Source organism: Protopterus annectens, chromosome 1.part2 (genome assembly GCF_019279795.1).
Source record: "Protopterus annectens isolate FY-2018-M chromosome 1.part2, PAN1.0, whole genome shotgun sequence".
NCBI lineage: Eukaryota > Metazoa > Chordata > Ceratodontiformes > Protopteridae > Protopterus > Protopterus annectens.
The window spans coordinates 938,557,380-938,579,789 of record NC_056727.1 but is presented as its reverse complement, the minus strand read 5'-3'; positions in this window follow the sequence as shown (position 1 = coordinate 938,579,789).

Here is a 22,410-nt window from a genome sequence, read left to right as displayed (position 1 = left end):
TCCAATTTGTCTTTTGAATCAGTCCATATTAAAAACATATCGTCCAAATATCTGGTGTAATATTTAATACATTTCATGTAGCTAGTTTTGAATATATATATTGATTTTCCCAGAATGACATAACAAAGTTGCCAAAAATGGGGGCACATGCTGCCCCCATTGCCACACCTGTGGTCTGTTTGGAAAATTGACCTTTGAACCATAATAATTATTTTTTAATATTGCCTCCATCAAGGTCACATACACATTAAATTTATTTTGATCATAAACACCGGAAGCCAATAACTGTGTTTCTAACCATATCAAACCTTCTTCATGTGGTATCACTGAAAATAAATTACATATATCAATAGGTACTAAAATCATATTTTCCTCATATTCAGTTTTAATTTTGACAAAAATTGCCAAGAGTCCTTACACATATTCTGAAGGGACTGCATACCTCTCTTCATGTGAAAATCCTAGTATTTTGCTATAAAACAAGTTTTGCCTCTTTTACCATCAACAATAGGCTTAAAGCTAAGGTTTTTTAGTCCCTTATGGATTTTAGGGACCCCAAAAATACTGGCAACCACGGGATGTTCATTTTTCATGTATGCATGAGCATTTTCATCAATTTGCCCTTGATATAACAAGTCATCCAACAACATATCCAACCTCCTGTATGAAATATTAATTTCATTAATTGAACTTTCCTGATATGTGTCTTCCATTAATAAGGTGGCCATATTGTTGTAATAATCATTTTTTTTCATAATAACAACTCCATTTCCTTTGTCGGGTTTCATAACCCGTATGTGTCTATCCCTAGATATATCTAATAATAAAATTTTTCATCTACAGTCAAGTTGCCACTTTCATCACTACATGCACACTTTAAGGATTCCCTAAGGTCCAACTCACATGCTTTTCCAAATATCCCCACCATATTACACAAGGTGGGTTAAACATACTTGGTTTATGCAACTTCATACAATCTTCATCACTTTTCGATAGGCTATTATTAAACCACATACGCAAATTTAATTTTTGTGTAAATAATTTTAGATCAGTTAACAGTTCAGCCACTTTCCCCCTTCTAATTGGTACATATGTAAAAACTTTTGCCAATAAATCGGCATGTGCCATATGAATATTTTTGCTGGAATAATTGTATATTTTAAAATCACCAACAGAATTTAAAATGACCTTCGGAACTAAATTCTCTTCATGAATCATTACATTATCAATACACTGCATAAGAACATCAAAATTATCATCAATACTATCACAAAAGTAATTTTGAATACTTTGTCCATTTTCAAAGTCCACACAATAAGTGTCATTGTTCTCATACAAGTGAATGTGGTTTTCACAATCATTAATTTCACTTATTGAATTAACCAGTTCTATTGCTAAGTCCATCATTTTCTCCACTGGTGCTGGACATAATTTTGATTCTTCGGTTTTGCCCCCTGTGAAAGCTAATCTTTGGAATGGCTCGCTGCATAATTTTGGAACCGCTGCCCCCTGTTTTTTTAATCTCTCCAAACGCCTCATACCTTGTTCTAAAGGGACATCCATTCCTTGATTTTTATAATATGTCAGTGATGACCTGACTTTATGTTCCCTTCCCGCTCGATGATTGGTTCCCTCACTACTGTTACCACTGATGATCAGCTGAACATGGATATGACTTCTCTTTAGCGTACTTGTCCATATCTCTCCTTAATTTGTTCATTTTCCATGCGAAAATGTTCTTGCAAACATTATCAACATAAGAAAAACTGTTTTCATAATTAGTTCTGTAGTGCTCAAATAATAAACCAGCTTGTATACCAGTATTTTGTGCATCCAAAGCACCCACCAAAGACTCAAGCTTCTGCCAATGAAAGCAATTGAACTTTCACATTACAAATCTCCCCAGTCACTTGATTAAAGTTAAAAGTACTATTTTTAAATTCAGACAATAAACAATATGTATCACCTCCTCCTTCCACAAGGTTCTCCGACCTCATGGATTGAGTTGGCTGGGTTAGCAGAAAGCCAAAACTGCCAAACATGTTTGCACCACTGTTCTGCCTTTCCAAAAGGCTTTTGATTTGTGAAGAATGCAAAGTTAATTGCTGACTCACTTGGTTCAAAAGATCAATGATGTCTCCATTGGAACTTGTGTTCTCCATGGTGTAACTGAGTAACAGTACCCTGGAATTAATGAATTTTTTAGTATTAATTGTGTGTTGAAATTGAAAACTTTGTTGGGATAAAACATGTTTTTAATAGTTTTAGAATATGTTTTAGTTAGTATTCATGTTTAAATTTTTTATTGATGGATAGGTAATTTGTTAATTATGGTATTTAAAGGGCGGCATATAAGTGCTGGGTGGAGTTTATGAATTTGTTCTGAAGAAGTCCCTACATGAGGGATGAAAGTGCTTAACTGTGGATTTGAATAAAGTGTTAACTCTGGCTGGTGTTTTTTCCTTCCTTTGTTATCAGCCTTGTACGAGTACAGACAATGGCCAGTAAATTTGATAGGTTTGTAGACAGACTGGAGTTTTTGATCACTGGATCACAATGACCAACTGGGAACATAGCTGCGCAGAATGTTTTTTACTGCTGGACAGACAGATGGATGTTGGATAATTTTATAGGTGGTAAGAAGCTGTGAATATGTTAGTTGATGAGGCAGTTCTAACCAATTTAAGCTGTTTAGTGCTATACAGGGTTGGGTTCTGAAAGGGTTATTTGCTGTAAATTTAGCAACTTTGTTATAGCATTGTTCAAGTTTTAATTTTTGTAAAGCCTGGAGCTTAGTGAGGATGGGAGCACCATAAAGAAGTGTGGGGAGGAGATAAGTAGTGGCAAGTGTAGCTTTAGTTGTCGATGAAAACGTTTTTGGCTCGGTAAAGTATCCCTAGTTTTTCACAAGTTTTTCTTATGCAATTTTGTATATGCAGATCAAATGTGAGCTTATCATTACCTATCACCCCTAATAATTTGCTATGAGAAGTGACTTCAATGGTTGAATTATCAAGAGACAGGACTTTAAATTTTGTTTTTCATGAGAGAGGGATTTGGGGGAAAAAGTAGTATTTTGGTTGTGTTTGAGTAGAGCATGAGTTGTGATTTATAAAGCCATGTTTCAGTGACTGTTAAATTATTATTTTTGAATGTGCATCATGTTGTCAGATGTACAAATGAGAGTGGAATCATCTGTGTATTGTATTAGGGTGGCCGTTGTGTGGAAGTATGAAGGGTGTTGTTGAAAAGGTTAAAGAAAAGGGGACCAAGGATAGAGGCTTTGGGTACACTGGAAGTGACTGACAGGTAAGGAGAGAGCATGGAATACCATTTTACTGACCGACACCTATTGGCCAAGTAGCTTTTGAACCACAGAAAGGCATGCTGAGAGAGACGTAGTGAGGATATTTGAAGTAGAAGTTTGCTGTGACAAACTGTGTAGAAGGCTTTAGACAAGTCTAGAAATAAGGAAGATACTAGTTTGCTGTTATCTTCAGCTTTATTGACAGTATCTATATAAGTTAGAAGGGCAATACTAGTATTATAGCCATGTTGTGTAGGGGATATGAGTTCTTCCTTCAGGAGATAGTCTACCAATTTTTCCTGAATACATTTTTCAAGTATTTTGGCAAAGGTAGATAGACTGCCATTGGTCTAAAGTTATTAATATCTGTTGAATTTCCTCCTTTGTGCAGATGGATAATGTGTGACTTTTTCCAGAGAGAGGGAATGTGGAATTCCTGGACTGACCAATATACAAGGATTGAGACAAGATAGGGAATGCTATTGGCTGCTATTTTAGGTACTTGCTAGGTCATCAGCTAAAGAAGAGCACAGTTTAAGTTTGTTTAAGAGTAGTTTTCTATAGGTTGTGGGCACAGGTTTGAAGGTGAAAGTGGATATGGTGATATGTGGGTGTTGGACGGGGTTAGGATTAATTAGATGTTGATGAATTCTTGGTTAAAGATGATATACTATCTATAAAGTATGTTGAACTGCATTGCAGTTTCATGTGGTGAGTTATTGGGAGAGGGCTTTGGGTTGAATTTTGGCCATGTTGTAAGATTTCTTTAATGGATGTCCAAAATAATTTAGGGCTGTGTTTAGTATTATTCTGAAATTTATTATAGTAATGATTTTTGTCTTCATTCATTTGATTTTTAGAATGATAACAAAGCACTCTAAAGTTTTCAAGATGTGATTTTTTTTCTTCATTTATTTGCTTTTAGTACGATTGTGAAACATTCTAAAGATTTCAAGATGTGGAGGTGTTTTGCATTTTTGCCATTCTTTCCATGTTTTTCTCTATCCTGAATTACTATACCACTTTTTGTGAATAGCCAAATTGCATTATTTAAGTCTCTCCCTTCTAGGAGGTGCAAGACTATTACAGATCTTTAGAAAAAAATGTATTGAATTTAATTACAGCATTGTTTAAGGGGAGGATTTTTAGAAAGTTCCAGTTAATCCATGATAGTCTAGTAATAAATATTTCTAGGTTAAACTTGGAAAGGTTGTGTGTTGATTTTTAAATATGCAGTATAACTGGGGTCTACTTTATCCTCTCGAAAGACGATTCTGTCGAATAAACAGCGAAACGTGAATAGGTCAAACCAACGAAAGTGTGAAATTGAAAACTTTGAACCATCATAGTTGGCCCGTCTGCGGTATAGCTTCATAAGGTAAGTGTGCTATAGTTACGGAACTTAGGGTTAGGGTGCGGGTTAAGGTAAGTGCATAGGTAGGTAATGCATGTAAGGTTTAGTGTAGGGTTTTGTTAAGTGTATGTGTGTGTGGAATTTCAGTTTTTTTGGGTATAGCTTTGTAGGGTAAGTGTGCCGTAGTTACGGATCTTAGGGTTAGGGAGGGGTTAAGTATAGTGCATAGATAGTTGTGTATGTGGGGTTTAGTGTAGGGTTAGAAGTAGGGTTTTGGTGCTTTACTTTAGGGTTAGAAGTAAAGTTTTTGTTAGTGTATGTATGTGCTTTTTGTTATTGTGTTTGGGTACATAGTGTGTTGCGGGTGGTGGGTTTGGCCAACTATGACGGTTCGATGTTTTAAATTTCGTGGTTTCATTGGTTCGATGTATTTGCGTTTCACTGTTTATGTCTCGCGCAATTCATATTCGACAAAATCGTCTTTCGAGAGGATAAAGTAGACTTGTATAACTGGATGTGTGACATGTCTGGTTGTGACCCTCAGGTCAAATAATAACTGAGAGCAATCAGTATATAGTCAGTAGAAAGCAATTAACAAAGAGATATGAAGTAAGCAGGTTTTCTGGAATTTCCTGAGGCTAAATAACTGGTATATGCACCATAGTCTACTGGTTAAGAAAAAGTTGACAGTGGGCACTTAGTAAGAGGTCCTTACAGTGTGTGCATTATTTCACAGAAACTTTCAATTACATAGCAGGGATGCATTTGATTAAAGTTAATAGACAGAAAGGTTCTTAATGACAAATGTGCTTAAAGTTTACAATGGCAAAATTCTCAGTAAACTTGTAGGAGCAGGGCCTTGTGGCAGAACTCCTGCAGTGTCAAAGTCAGATGTAATGGTTAATGTGTCAACCTCATAAACACTAGGTACTGGGTTTGATTCTCACTAAAGGAAAATTGACTAGGCTTAAAATCACCCACAAGGGCAGCTAGGCTGGTACTTGCCTCTGAACCTAGATGCAGTGATTTCAGGCCCAGCTCTATGATGGAAGATAGTGACACCCTTGTGCAGAGGGATGACTATTTCAGTCTTCCATTTGTGTGGCATGAAGCCCATATAGAGGTTATGGTTGAATAGTGACTCCAGTGCCCCTGAAAGTGACATTTCAGGCTGTTTAGGAGGTTTCCTGGGATATCACTGGAAGCCATTAAAACTGTATTCTTGGCCTTAAGGAGCACATTTAAGACCTGCTCTCTACTAATAGCTGGAGGGTTTATGTTAGATAATATTTCCTGGGAGGTAGCTAGGAGTGAGAAGGGCATAAAGTTGGAGCTGAATTTATCAGCCAGATGATTTGCTAAATCTACATGTTCTGTGAATATGTCTCCATTTACCATCAGTTAGGCACTTTGTTGTGTGCTGGCTTTGAGGTTTCAGACATAGCTAAAGAAGGACTTATGGAACATTATCCTTACCTCAAAATTTGCTTTGTTGGACTTAATTAGTTCTCTTAGTTGTCTATTCATTTTGATGAGGTAATTTTTTTTTGTTTTGGTGATGTACTTCCTAATTTTAGCTATGACATTTTTTCTTTTGTTGTACAACCTGTCTAATCTTAGATTCCACCAGGGTGGTTTGTTTTTCAAGTTAGTTTTGGGCTTACTTCTGTTTAGCACAGCAGCCTCTATGCAATCACTGCCATGGCTACTCAGAGCTTCTGTGCATAATTCCACATAGGCTGCTGTGGTATCTGGGTTTGGAGGGGTATGTTATCATTTAATAAAAGGCAGTTTGCCTAGGAGTAATTTTTAAGTGTTGCAGGGTTTGCTGAGGTTACAAAATTGATTCTTATTTTGAAGGAGTCTGCTTTCTGATCTGACCTTATCAGAGAGGACATGAAAAGAGGGGGATACAGCATTATCCAACATTTTTGAGTAACAGGTGCAATACGTTTGTACCTCTATTAGGCGTATGCTCTAAATGGTTCAGGGTGTTTGTGCTTAGAAAGTCTAGGAATCTTTGCACCTGCATATAATTCCTAGTTTATAAGGTAATCTGAAAATGGAGGAACTTCAGTGCATCATCTTGTTTAACCAACACAGAGGTATTTAGATTGAGAAACCTTCACCTTTAGTCCCAGTCTCTGCAGTTCCTGGTCTAAATGTGTGGAAAGCACTGAATAAGGATTCAGTGCCTTCCATACAACTGCAGGGGTGCTGTCTGCTAGGGTACTTTCTAAGGCTTTAAACTATTTCTTAGTAACTGCTCAGATGTCCGCATTTTCCAAGGTGAGGAGAACTTGGAGGGAGAGGAACTTCTTGTTTAGACTCTTGGAATTAAACAGTAACACCTTTAGATTTGCTTGGGTAGATTTTGTTATGGAAGGTTTGTCAGTTTGGCATTGCATAAAAAGGCTCTATGGGGAGGGCAATGTTTTAGCCAATATTCAAAAGGGTTCCTACCAGATAGTCAAACTTCTGCAAGTTCGATCATATAGTTGAGACCATAAGTTCGAATTTGCAGAAATTTGAGCATTTCAATGTTAATATCTGTAAGGGGAGGTTTCCATTTTGTTCAATGTGTTGCAATCTTGGAGTTGGTATATTGAAGTAGCAGGGGGTGCAGGGTGGCTTGCCCCTCTGCTTACAACAGTTTATTTTGTTTTCTTTTTTTTGTTTTTTATCCATAGTTGAAGTTTTTTAACCTCGAACAGGATGGTTCAAACATTCTGTGTTCAAAGTTATTAAACTTCGACTATGTAATATAGACCCTATTCAAAAGCCTAGAAGGGATAAGTACAGACTATAGTTGGCAAAGCAACAAGATTTGTTAACCATGTCCTCCCATGCTGACAAATCTTGTATCCCATCGAATGACACCAAAACTAATCCAATTATTAAAGTCAATTGTTTTCTCTTTGTATTATGGCATAATCCTTGGTGAAGGTAGGTCTATAGTATCATATCGCACATTCAGAAGAGCGAATGACAGATAATCGACCCCATGTAAGTGAAAGCTTACAATGTCGAAACTTCAGAACAGCGATTATTTTCCAATGGAAAACAATCTCTGTTCTGAAAAAAAAACAAAAAAAAACCCAGCAAAACATTACTTAATGTGGGAGGCTTCATCCCTCACCCCCCCTACTTTAATATACCAACTCCGAGATTGCACTACAGTGCTGAAAAGGCAAAGTAGTGAAAGCAGCCAAATGAATTCTTTCCCAGGGAAAGAATTCGCTGAACAACCGCTTTGCTATTTTGCCTTTTCACGCTTTACTCTTCGACAAAGATGCATTCGACAACCTGCATCTGTGACAGCGTAATAGGGAACCAGTGAAGGTAGAATGTTGCTCAGTGCTAGGTACATATCAGTCAGTGACATATAGTCCAAGAGCACCATAATGTCTCTCTTCATATAGTCTAAGGAGGAACATCTTGGGTCATTTATACCTACATGGGCTGTGTCTGAATCGTACTGGCACCTGTGGTGCAGTGACATGAGAGCATGTGTAACTTGGAGAATCCTGGTCCCCAACAGGCAACTAGCCATTATTTTCTCCTTGTTCAGCCTGGTGAGTGAGGCATCAATAATGTTGTACAATACAGTTCTCTATGTCTAGAGCAGGGGTGTCCAACCTTTTTGCTTGCCGGGTCCACATTGAGTCAATAGAAATTGTATTGGGGCTGCATATAAAAAATATCATATAGTTAACTGTTTTTCGCTGTCGCGGGCGACCAAAGTGAACCCCCTGGCTGGATTGTAGGTCTATTTAAACAATGAATAAATGTAATAAATGCGTAATATTTGCCCTAAAATTCAAATTTTCATTCTAATTCTAATTCTTAAAATAACAGTTAACTCTAACATCTTAGTTTATTTGTAAAAAGAAAAAAAATTAATTAACGTACGGAACCCTTCCATTTGTATAAGATCATACCTCTTGATTTTGCTGGTTTCTTAAAGATGTCCATGTCTTCAGTCATGTCCTTAATGTCCATATGTTGTATGTTCTTCTGTTTCCAATTCCATTGCAGTAGGTATGTTGCCACTACTGGGATAGTGGACCTTTGCTTTTTGCCACTCTGTAGCATCGATGAAGTGTCAAATACTCTGTGGATGAAGCTGTTGCCACATTTGTCGCTGTTGCACTGCTATCTGGTGAAGCTGGTCTGAAGATGAAAGAAGGTTCATCAGTGGTGATGCACAGCTTGCAGGAATGATGAGACCTACAATTCTCTGTCCCTCAGTGCTCCAAACAAACAATTAAAGTCTGTGGATGGTTCCCACAGTTTTCTATTTGCCATCTTAAATGGTATTATCAAACTGAGCACTCTTTTTGAAATACACATTACATAATATCTTTGGAATCTGCCCTTGAAATTATGCAAGACATGACTACATCTGGCACTGTCAAGATTTGTTGCTGTTGCACTGCTATCTGGTGAGGCTGGTCTGAAGATGAAAGAAGGTTCATCAGTGGTGATGCACAGCTTGCACGAATGATGAGACCTTTACTTCTTAAAAAATGAACAATTTGTATTTTTACATTTGTTTCCCTGACAGTTGATAGAACACATTCAACTTTGGTTCACCCACTTACTATGGAGCCGCATGATGATATGCGGCAACACACTCCAGTTGCACAAGGTAATCTCACACCTGCTTTTTTGCAGTTGCCTCTCCAATATGCATGCATGCACATTTCAGCTGACGTGTACTGATCCACCTAATGAGGCATAGCATCATCAGATAACACCCAATGAGGCATAGCATCATCAGATGACACCCAATGAGGCACAACATCATCAGATGACACCCTATGAGGCATAGCATCATCAGATGACACCCTATGAGGCATAGCATCATCAGATGACACCCTATGAGGCATAGCATCATCAGATGACACCCTATGAGGCATAGCATCATCAGATGACACCTTTTTGTGCTTCTTCCTTAGCTCATTATACGTCTCCAACTTGCGTTGTTTCCCAATGTTTGCAGAAAATTTGAAAGGGGTCTTCCAGTGTTTGTTACTTTTCACAAGTTTCAACAAATAACTGACTTTATTAGCAGTGGCAATGTTTATTCATGAAACCTGTTCACAAGGGTGCAGCCAGGCACAGACCTTCGCAGAATTCAAACTTATTGGTCCTAGTTCTTGTTATACTTTCTTAGTGTCCATATCAGGAGGTTCGGGCTGTCAAGTCAAGATTGTTCTTTTGTGTAATAAACAAACATTATGAGCATAACCTTTTTAATGTGAACACTGAGCCTGTCTTTTTGATACCAGTGCGTCTATATTGGTTTTGATAGAGGTAGTGGCAATGCGGAGTACTTTCAAAATGTTCATCTAAAATTTTAGTTCTGATTTTATTTTTTGTATACTTCATATGAGAAAAAAAATGCCTGCAAATGTACATACTCCCCAACAGAGATGTCATGAACAGGGCATGTTTGTGAAGTGATGGATATTTTTCTTTAGGCAGGTACAACTTATAAAAGTCGAATAAAGACACTTGCAGAAATTGTTCTTTAAGTTGTATATCTGACTGCAATTCTACGCATTCCAGTTGCAGGTTTGCAGGCACCATGTTGATGTCAACTAAGAATGGAGGAGCAAATATATTGAATTGTTGCTGGTGTTTTCTGAAATCTTGAAATCTACTCTCAAAGTCCTGTGATAAACTATTAAGTAATGCCGCATATTTTTCAGTATGTATGTGGCTTTGCTCAGACAGTGTTTCAAAGTGAATGAAGTTACTGTTCTTAATCTGACAGTGCCATAATTTCAGTTTCACTTCAAATGCTGTCACTGTTTGAAACATGCCATTTATTAGCAGATTTTCACATAGGAGGTGCAGGTTCAGGTCGTTTAAATGAGCAGTGATGTCCACTAAGAAGGCTAAATCAGCCATCCAGTTTGCATTTTCAAATTTGGGTACAGACTTTCCTTTTGACTAAATAAAGCACTTTATTTAATTTCTTAAATCAAAGAAATGTTTCAGCATTTTTCTGTGACTTAACCACCTTACTGCAGTAAAGTATACAATGTCTCCATAGCTACTTTCCAAGGTATTCAGAAACTCCTGAAACTGGTGGTTCTTTAATCCTCTGGATCTTATAAAATGTATTGTTTTAACAAAAACGTTCATAATATTTTCCATTTTTAAAATCTGTGCAAACAAATTTTCTTGATGTATAATGCAGTGGTACTTCATGAAATGCACATTACTGATCTGTTTTGCATCTTCTTCCATCAGTGTTGTTAGTCCTTCCCTCTTTCCAACCATAGCTGGAGCACCATCAGTTACTATGCCAGACAGGTTTTCGATGGTCAAGGAAAATCTTGCCAGTGTTTCTTTTACTGCTTTAGACAGATCAACAGACTTCGTTGTATCTTTCAGTGGAACCAGACAGGCCAGTTCTTCAGTAATACTGAGATCTAAATCCACAAACTAATAAACCAACCACTAAAATCCCATCCCTCCAGAACCTAATCCAACCTTACATAACCACGAGACCACTAAGATCCAGCCACAAAACCTCCTACAGGTCACAAGAGCCATTAACTCTGCTGGAGAAGCATTATTCTCCTGCACTATAGCCAAACTCTGGAACTCCCTCCCATCCTCAATTACCTCTGTAACTTCTTGCACCCACTTTAAATCTTTATTAAAATTACACTTAAAAACTTGCCAGATATGCCCTTGCAACCCCCCCTCTAATACCATCCACTCCTCCCACCTACTACCTCTCTCAGCCCTTATCAACAATCTTCTCTTAGCAAGCTTGGCTACTCCTGTTCCCAGCTACCTACCACATAATACTAACTTCTTGTAGCAACAACTGCTAATGGTTGTTATGTACCTCAAAAACAGATTGTATCAATTGTTCACTGATGAATCTCAACTACATTTGTAACTATGTTTAGTATATGTCACCATATTTTAAAATTCTACTATGTTCTACAGCTGTTTTACATCTGTTTTCTTCTTGTCTTGCGTCCTTAACTGGACTAATGTCTATATTTAAATGCTATGTTTTTTAACTGTATAATGCAAATAATACTTAATGTGGAGATTTTCTCCCCGGGCCTCCACTGAAAATGGACCTGTGTCCAGTCGGACTCTCCCGGTCAACAAATATAAATAAGTAAATAAATAAATCATTGTCAATACTACAAATAAATATGGCAAGTTGTGCTGTATCTGTAACATCAGTGCTGTCATCCAAAGCTATCGAGTAAAACTTGAAAGTTGCACACCAAGATTCCAAAGTATTTTCAATAGATTTGGCTATATCTTCCACATGCCTTGCGACTGTCTGGTGTGAAACTTATTTTAGAAAAATCTGATTTTTTTTTCAGGGCAAATTATGTCTGCTACACTTTCAGGGCATTCTTTAATAAATTCACCATTGGCAAATGGCTTGGATTTTTTAGCAATTAAATTTGCTACAACATAACTTGCCTTCAGTAAAGAATCTGGCTGAGTAGCTGATTTTCGAAACAGCTGTTGTTGGAATGTAAGATTTTTTTTTTTTAATCTAATATGTTCTGTCTACGGCACACTCCTTGCAATTCACTTAATTTGGGGTGGATTTGAATATAATGCCTTTTCAAATTGTAGTCCTTGAAAATGGATACCACTACTCTGCATATTAAGCAAAGCGCTTTATTGTTAGATTCAACAAAGAAGTAGTCGTTGGTCCATTTTTCCTGAAAGACTTTCCTTTCATCCACTATTTTTCTTTTCATACCTATTTTGTTTTGGCAGGATGCAGAAGCCATGCTGCAAAGTAAAAAAGGAGTAACTACTATTAACTACTTTATTCCTAGTTATATTTAAAATTTTTAAAACGATGACTAACAATTTACATTAAAAAAAATAAGGAAATAAAAATGAAAACTAGCTATAGATGTAGTATATGCTACTGGTTTTGCAGGAAGCCTTTTACATCTGCAACATAACACAAAAATATCCAGACAGGAGAGATACAAGTGGAAACCCTGGGATGAATTTACAGTTACCCATCCAGTTGTCCAGACTGCATTTGAGGAGGGCCAATGAGGCGCTTTGTTTCATTTGTAGTACTAATGCCAGTGGCGGCTGGTGACTTCAAATCAAAGGGGGGCTGCAGGAGACACCTGAATGGGTGGGGTCAATGGGAAGGGGTGTGGCCAACTAGAAAGGGGAGGAGCTATGCTCAAAACCACAAAAACTAACTAAATAGACTGCCCTGGGTGCCAAACCGTCATTATGAGAGTCCAATCAAGACAAAATGAAGTGTAGAAGAATAACAGTATTTTGATGCATTGGCTGCATGACAGCTTACTTAATATCTAGATGGAAACAAAAAGGTTGTGAGGCATGAAGAAATAAATTACTTTTTATATACATTAATGGAATGCCAGTCAAAATCAAGTATAAGAAAAACAAGCAGCACTCAACTCAAACCACTTCTTGCACTGCAGTTCTAATTATAATTTATATTCAGCTTTATTAAAGTACCAAGTAACATGCTGAAAGTAGAAATCTCTGATGCTCCCACTTGTAAAAATGTTTCTTATCTAAAAAAAGACCTGCTGCCTGAAAACTATCTACTTGTTTCATGGGGAAAACATGATCAAAGTAAAAAATGAAAAGCAAACAAGAAATAAGCTCAAGATACATTGCTTAAAAGGATTACTGTACAGGTTATGGACCATATGATTGGCATTCTGTTTAGTTTACGGCTAAAGCCTGCAGAGATGACTGGAAGTCTCCAAGCGTAATGAAGCGTAATGAGCTTCTTAAAATAATGTAATCCTGTCCTTTATTACAAATACTGTCATATGCACTTCAATACCCAAGGCTTATACATTATCTAGTTAAGTATTCTCTACATGGCAACAACAGAAAGGTGTTCAATGTTGGCAATTCTTTAACAGTATGCTTATTAAAGCTTACTTGCATCTTATGATCTCAGCCAAGCTTACGTGACGGTCATTAAAGTATTGCTACTTAAACACAGAGCAACAGGCACTTTGAGTAATAAGCATAAATCAAAAGTACAAAAAATATGACAGAAACCAAACCATTCTGCAAAAATCAAGGACAGATGAAAAGCCACTCTAGTACTTGTGTCTACATTGGATGGGGGGGGGGTACTCTGCACATTTACACTGCATAACTACTCCTTGCCTTGCTTCGACACATCCAGAGTCACTACATGGGGGAGTGGGGTGCAACAAGTATGTCACAATTTGAAATGTCTCTGGCTGACTGTGATGGCCCTGACACATTTGTCATACCTCTCAACCTCAGAGCAAGAAATCTGGACAAAACCATACAAAGAAGTGGGACAGAGGGCCAAAAATAAGGACAATTTTTAAATATTGCTCTTATAAACTTAGAAAGATAATAGAATAGTAGGTCTTGCATTAGTATGCATTTTCTGAAGGGCATGAAATCTGAAACTCAAATGTCTGTCATTATTTTCTAACTTCAGTCTTTAATGATGTGTCACTAATTTGCCAAAAAAACACAATTTTATGAAAAATGGACCAAAAATGTGATGTAAAAATATAAAATAGCCACACAATACAGCTGGGAACCTGTCAAAGAAGGAACTCTTTAATATTAGTACTGCTAACTTGAGCAGGTGACAAAATAAAATAATCTACGTGCATTTCTGAAATAAAAGTAATCTATAACTCTTATTACAGTTATTTCTTAATTGTAAACCCTCCATGTTTTCTTCCAAAATTGCTATTTTGCAGAGGGATTATTAGGGGGAAGAGCAACATTTTGAGCCAAAATCAGAGACAGTTGAGAGGTTTGGCTATGCCTAATTCTATAAAGCAAATTATTTCCATGTACCTCTCAACCTGTTAATGCAATAAATCTGGACAAGGCCAAATATATTCGGGGAACATATAAACAGTACTAAAAATTGCTCTTGTATAAACTGAGACAGTTGATAGAACAACAGGTCTTACTTTAGCATGCATTTTACTGAAGGTTATGAAGTCTGAAACTCAGTGTGTCATTATTTAGTGACTTAATTCCTAAATGATTTGCCAGAAAACCACACATTTTATGAGGAACAAACCAAAAATAAGAAGCAAAAATCTATTAATTCTTTGAAAATCTGGACAGTTGGGAGGTATAGTTCAGCTGGGGCTGTCTTTAAGTTTGCCGCCCTTCCCCCTCACAAAATCATGGTCGAATGGAGCCTCCCCCTTTAGCCATTCCAATGATCCATTACTTGGCTATTTCACTCCATTTACCATAAACACTAATGTGCATACTGATTTACTTCTATGATGATTTGGACTTCATTTGAAAGTTTTATTTTGCATTTTACAGCACAAACACTAAGACATCTGCTAAACAAACTTAGCATTAAAACTTCTCTGCCCTTGAAACTCACATTCATTGAAACAGCATTGAAACCCACATTCAAAGAAAATACATTTTACCAGTGGCAGATAAAGATTAATTCTGGGCTGTTTTCAAATCATAGGCCCCTTGCATATGAAACATACATGTGCTCTTTGATACACCTTCCTATTGTTTTGAACGTTTTTCCAGTAAACTATGAAACAAAACACATGCACCAATAATGACAAAACTGCCCAGTTCAAAACATTTCCATCATAAAAGTCTACTCAAACTTCTACAGTCCACCATTATCAGTAAATATGCACAATTCTACAGTCCACCATTATCAGTAAATATGCACAATTCTACAGTCCACCATTATCAGTAAATATGCACAATTCTACAGTCCACCATTATCAGTAAATATGCACAATCTCTGAAGAAGTAAAAAAGTCATCTAAATAATTCCACATTAAATAAATCTGTAACTAATGAAGAGGTCGCTGCTAGCAAACACCTTTATATTTCATGGTTTCATCGAAAAATAAAGTGTCTGATGCCCCTGAGGAATAAATTGCCTATATTACATTAAAAATGATAAGCTAGTAATATTGCAATAGGAAAGGGATGGCAAACTCATAACAGGCTCATGTTTCTTAAATTTTTCAGTATGGCAGCATTCTACTTGTTGGAGTAGAACCAACAACTTAGCATAAGCAGCACTAAACTTCACTTCCCCTGCAGCTCTCAGCACCTTGTAAAATCTACTCAATACTCAACTGCATCTCAACTTCGCAGCACAAGAAATCTGGAAAAAGCCAAATTTATTGGGGGGGGGGGTCAAAAGTCCAAAAACCAGGGACACATTAAACATTGCTTGTATAATCTAAGTTGCTAGAATAAAATGCTGTGTTACCACCATAAATTTTACTGCCAATGTCCCTGTGCAAAAGAGTTAGAGCAACATACCACTATGCCAAATCAGCTGCTTTGTGAAAGAAAAATGCTGTGTTACCACCATACATTTTACTGCCAAGGTCCCTGTGCAAAACAGTCAAAGCAACATACCACTACGCCAAATCAGCTGCTTTGTGAAAGAGCGGAAGACTGAAACTTAAATGGCTATCATTTAATTAATTCAGTTCTCACCATAGCTGTCAACCTCTTAGCACAAAACACCTGGACAAACCCAGTAATGAGGGAATACAGCCCTCAAACATATTCACTGAATTCAGTTCTTGCCATAGCTGTCAACCTTAGCACAAAAAACCTGGACAAAGCCAATAATGGGGTAATACAGTCCCAAAAATAAGGACAAATTTCAAATATTCATCTTATAAACTTAGAAAATTGCTAGAATAAAAGGTTGTGTTACTATGTATTTTCTGAAGAATATGAAGTCTGAAATTCAAATGCCTGTCAATGTTACTTCTGACGGAACAAAAACAATTTTCAGCAGAGGCCCAGGGAGAAATTCTGCAGACACATGTCTTTGTAAAATGGCAGGACACCAGAGCAAATCCACACAGACGAGATGCAGACTACACACAGAAGGCACCCCAGCCAAGAATCAGACCAGAAAACCTATAGCTGTGAGGCAACAATGCTACCACTGCACCATCAAATATGTAAGGACTTAAACATTCAGAAACCTGAAGTCTGAAATTCAAATGACTGTCAATTTTATTTAACATTTGTTAATCAGGACAGTCTGACTTGGAACAAAAAAACAATTTTCAGCAGAGGCCCACGAAGAAATAATGCAGACATGTCTTTGTAACATGGGAGGACACAAAGGCAAACCCACACAAACACAGGGAGAAGATGCAGACCCCACACAGAAGGCACCCCAGCCAAGAATCAAACCTAAAAACCTGCAGCTGTAAGGCAACAATGCTACCACTGCACCATCAAATATCAGGCATTACAGCATTTAGAAGCCACAGATATCATGAGGAACAGATCAGATCAAATATGAGGCAAAAATATGCAATTTGTTTTACAAATGGTGGTGGGTAGGGAATTCAGGTCCTTAACACCTGCATACAAGGTACAGGGTTCGAGCCTGAGGTATTCCCTACCACACCACCATGAGTTTGTTCTAGCCACCGGGATATGCAACTGGGGCATTTGCACACACACACACACACACACACACACACACATTGACATCAGTAGATACCTTGGGCCCCATTAAATCCATAGTGACACTAATGCCAAATCCTTTCAGAATCCAGGACACACTCCAAATCCATAACTGCTTGTGCATTACATCCACCACGCGAGATCCCCTGACGAGACTCCTGGAGTACATCCACCACGTGAGATACGAGACTCCGTCTGCTGACGTTGCAGTCCGGGTCTGATCTGTTTCCAGTGACAGTCTATGCAGTTAAAACTGCATAGACTTCTGGGATCTCTGCTGTTACATGTTTCCCAGTCCAGACTGTCTGCGTATGCTCCAGACTGTCTCAGCAGCAGTCCGAATTAGTGCGCAAAAGTCCGTTTTTTTTTTTTAATCCGCAAATTTTAATTTTTTTATTTCTTTACAGCTGGGGGGGCTGCAGTCCGGCAGTCCAATAGCATGGGCCTCCCCTTACTAATGCCATTAGTCTTCAGAACAGCCATTACATGTAAAGCACATCACATTTACTGTGAATGTTGGTCTGTACTTTTTGCCAGTAATACTGGGCCTTTTGAAAAGTTCTTCATATAATTCATGAAATTCAGATGGACTGCAATAGAGCTATGAACATGTATGGTTAGCATGTAATAAACAGTTTCTTACTGCTACAAGGATGGTAGCTTTCAATAACCTAATCAGAGCTGTACCATCAAGCTAAACACTGTTTACTTTGCATGCTACCCCAAAAAACTCATTCATTTGCAAAGAAAAAACTGGCACACACTGTCACTGTCATTAATACACCACAGTACTGCCAATTCACACTGGGAAAACCACTCCAGCAGTCCAAGTAGGTAAAGTGTCAACATTAGCAGTCCTACAGTACTATAATCCACAAACATAAGCCAACAAATTTGCAATAAAGTAAAGAATTCACATCAGTGACTTAATAAAACAATTCTGAATAAGAGGGTCTCACCCAAACAAATGATTGGTGCCAGAAACAAGGTCGCAAGCTGAATGCCAAAAAATGCATCACATTCCCTTTTGGGGAAAGAGGCTGTGAGGCTGCCAGCCCAGTTAGATGGAATTTTGCACATAATTCTATGTCATTTGTGAATATTAATATGATTCGTATGCTTGTCTTACAAATGTAAGAAAACTATACGTTATGTGTACATTAAACTATTGGTGCAGAAGTGCGTGTTGAACTGTATGTTCTGTACTGAGCTTCAAGAATGTAACTACAGTGTACCCTGCTGGAAAAGAACAGAGTTAACTTGCAAACTCTAAGAAAATAAGTGAATTGTTTTACAATTGTGTTTATCTCAGCAAGAAGACAGGATGTCTACAGCCAGAAGTTCTTTCTATTGTCTGGAAACAGAAGAAATTACAGGTTTCAAATGTAAAAGTGTTTAACTGTTTTATGACTTCCAGTTCTAGGCAAACTTCTGAGAGATAAGTATTTTTCACATAGAAATGTTAAATTATGTTGGCATCTGTTAGCCTGGGAAGTGAAGCCAAGTGACAAATAGTGATGTCATCCAGTTGACCCAGCAGTAATGTGTTGTTATTAATTTAAGAACTACCTCTCAGAGAAAGTATCTGCATGTTGTATTTGTCTTTGGACCTAGAAAAATCCCCTCATCAGCACTTCTGCCTTGCTAATAATAAGTACTAGATTACAGTAACCTCTCATAGGGATATATAGGAATATAGTAAGATTAGTAGATGTTTTCTGTATTTGAGACTGTCCTGCAATGTTGTTTTAAAATATTTCCTGCAATTTTGAACTCTGTCACTGTACTGAGCTATTGAATATTGTCTTGTTCTTTTATTATTTATTATTAAATATATTTAATCCTTTTAATTGTGGCTGGTTTGTTTATTTTAAGCTCATACAGTACTTGAATATATATTTGATGACACTGTTTAGGCCACTCCAATAGCCTTGCTGTTGGTCACACTTACCATTTGGATAATAGTAACATCACACAGTAGGACTGGTCACCCCTTGGTAAGGGCCACATAGTAGCTGATAAGTAAGGATGGTTGATAGCAGTGATTACTACCTTATAGTCTGGGCAGAAGGGGGCATAACTAGTGAACTTGTGCCAGCCTTCTCCAGGAGTGCCTGTGTCTTTGTATATAAATCAAATCTCAAAGTGTGTGTGTGTGTGTGTGTGTGTGTGTGTGTGTGTGTGTGTGTGTGTGTGTGTGTGTGTGTGTGTGTATGTGTGTGTGTGTGCATGTATTATCAGCTACTTGGGCAGGGACACAAAGCACTGGCTGGATAGAGAGGATGCTGGAGGTTTTGGCTTGACCACTCGGCTGAGATCTTAACCCTATAGCTGTGCCAGTGGGGAGTCTTATTGGAGATCTGGAGAAAGAGGGAAAAGCCAGCCCCAGACTGACTGTGATCTCTGTGTGCTCTTAAGGGAAATGTACTTTACTGTGTTTGTACTTGTCATCCTCCCAATTTGCATGCCCCTCACTGGTGCTAGTTGTGAGGATTGAGGCTCTTTGATTACTGGGCCAGTGCAGGGTGTCACAGTGATGTCCCCACATATTATCACATTAATAACAACGTACTAAGCACACAACCAGTCATGATGGATTTGAGCACCCAGGTTGATAGCAACCTGAGTTTTGACCACCATGTTGCTTCTGTTGTATGGCAAGCTTTCTACACGGCCCACCTGATAAGTAAGGGTATCTCATTCAGGGACAAGGAAGTCATAACATCCCTGTATTCTTCCCTTATTAGGCCAATTATTGAGTACAATGCTCCCTTCAGCATGCATCTTGCAAAGCACATGCAGCAGCTGGAGAGGCCACAGAGGTTCCTCACCAGAAAAATCCAGGGCCTCAAACATATACCTTACACAGATGGGCTAAAAGCCCTCTCCCTCTACTCAGTTTCATATAGACTCCTAAGAGGTGACCTCTGTCTGGCATACAAAACAATCTCAGACCACACCTTGATGGGACTGCTGCATATCTGCAAGTCAAGCTCTACTCGAGTAACCTGCACGCATGACCTCAACCTAGTCTGTGACATCAATAGGACTTTTTGGTAGGACAGATTTGTGTCCCAGAAACTCTCCCATCTGTAGAATAGACTCTTTCTCCATGTCAAGAAGAGTGCCTCATTATCCCTTTTCAAGCACAACCCGGATAATTGGATGGGAAACAGAAAATACACCCCTGGGATTCTACCTGTTTCCCTGCTGGACAGAGGCTTTGGGTGCTGAATTGTCTAAACATGGGCTAAACTCTTGGCTCGGCGTATAAGGGCTTCAGGGCCAATAGCCTAGTAACTTCCTATGATACGTAGCACCCATGGTAAACAGCGGACTAGTTAAATGAATGGTCCAGACAGTTAATTTTACAATTTTGAGTCCTCAGAATGTTACTTTGCCTGTTCTTTAGTACAGAAATACATAGTACTATGGTTCTGCAGTTATCCCCATTAAAACTGTAATGGCAGATGTCCAAAGTCCAAACCACGCACCTCATTTTTTGTGTGTGTGTGCTAGCATCTGACAGCAACCTCATATTGAGCTGTTGCAAAAAAGACAAATATCCAGAAATGTTATGATACGTCATTCAGTCATCATTCAGTTTTATAGAAAATAAGAGTAATGATGTAGCTAGACCAGAATCAAAGTATATTAGAAATTGAAAAGCAATGTTCAGTTCAGCATAAGTTCATATGAACTAGGATTCTCTGTATAAAAAATTGATTGTGAGCTTCTGATATTAATTGTTAAGAAGAAATATTAAACATTTAGTAAATTACAACAATTGACTTATATTTTATTTATTTATTTTTTGACTGGGTTCATAGGTGTGTACTTGGCAAACGGCCCTGGAACCTTTACAAGCCTAGCCCATAGGATTACCCTGGCATCATGCCACCTGCCATTAGTTCCCAGTGCCTCTATCTATCTGATGAAGTAGGACCATAATACTTTATGATCCTCATTTAGATAAGACATATATTATTAACGCTCTCTCCTCATGTCATGTACAAAAGCATACATAAGGATCCTGCATAACAAAAATAACCAACTCATGCATTCCTCTTCACTGTCCAGGAACCCTCCAAATACAGAAAAGCATCTGTCTGCATCACCTCTTTTTCACCTACAAATCTAATGTCATTTATGACACACATATATTTTCTAATACCCATAAACTTGTATTAAAATATTTTAATATATGAGTATTGCAGGACAGCACTATCATTGATAAGCATTCAGATTCCTCTTATATTTTTTTCCTTTTATTGACTCATTGCTAGAGAGTGTGTGTGTGTGTGTGTGTGTGTGTGTGTGTGTGTGTGTGTGTGTGTGTGTGTGTGTGAGTGTGTGTGTGTGTGCATGTAGGGTGGATGGAGCGACACAGAAAAATCTAAAACCACCCCTGATAGCTGCTGGAATGCTGGTACATCCGAGCTAACACTCACTCTAATAATGGGAAATAAATTGGCCAATTTGATCAGATGGGACCTGATAATTGACAGACAATGGGGGCAAAAATAATCCCAAGAAAATATCCTATAAAATAAATATATAACTTGCCACTGACATTCACCAAGTAATTACAAAGGTAAATATAATAAGTCCCACGAACTGTTCCAAAAGTAGTCTCTCAAAGCACCAGCACTACAAAAGTCCAATAAAAACGTATTTTATTCACACAATGAAAACAGTTGAGTGCTTTCATCAAGTAATGACTTCATCAGAACTAACCAAATGAACTAATCATTCTCCTTTTAAAACTACCATTTACATCACCTGACTTTCTTCCATTACATAAATGACAAATTTAAAGTGCTAGTGCATATTATAGTTCCTTCTAAAATGTTTACAACTTTAATTAAATTCATATTAAGAATGAATCATACACATAAAAATAACTAGTGCTTCTGGACTCCAAAAATTAATTATGCATATATATAAATAATTAAATAAATACATCATATATACAAGCTTGTTTAAAAAAGTATGCATGAAATACACATGTAAATATTAAGTAAATAAATGAATAAATGAATCATGTGTACTGACTTGTTTTACAAAGTGTACATGTGTACACTTGAGTGCAATGAATAAATAAATAGGTGGAAACAATACATTCATTCTAGGGATTGTGTCATTTATACATAACATCTAAAATAGGCTTAATAGAAATATGTACAGTGTAAAGAAAAAATATGGTAATAATGCACTGTCGAAGCATTTGATGGAT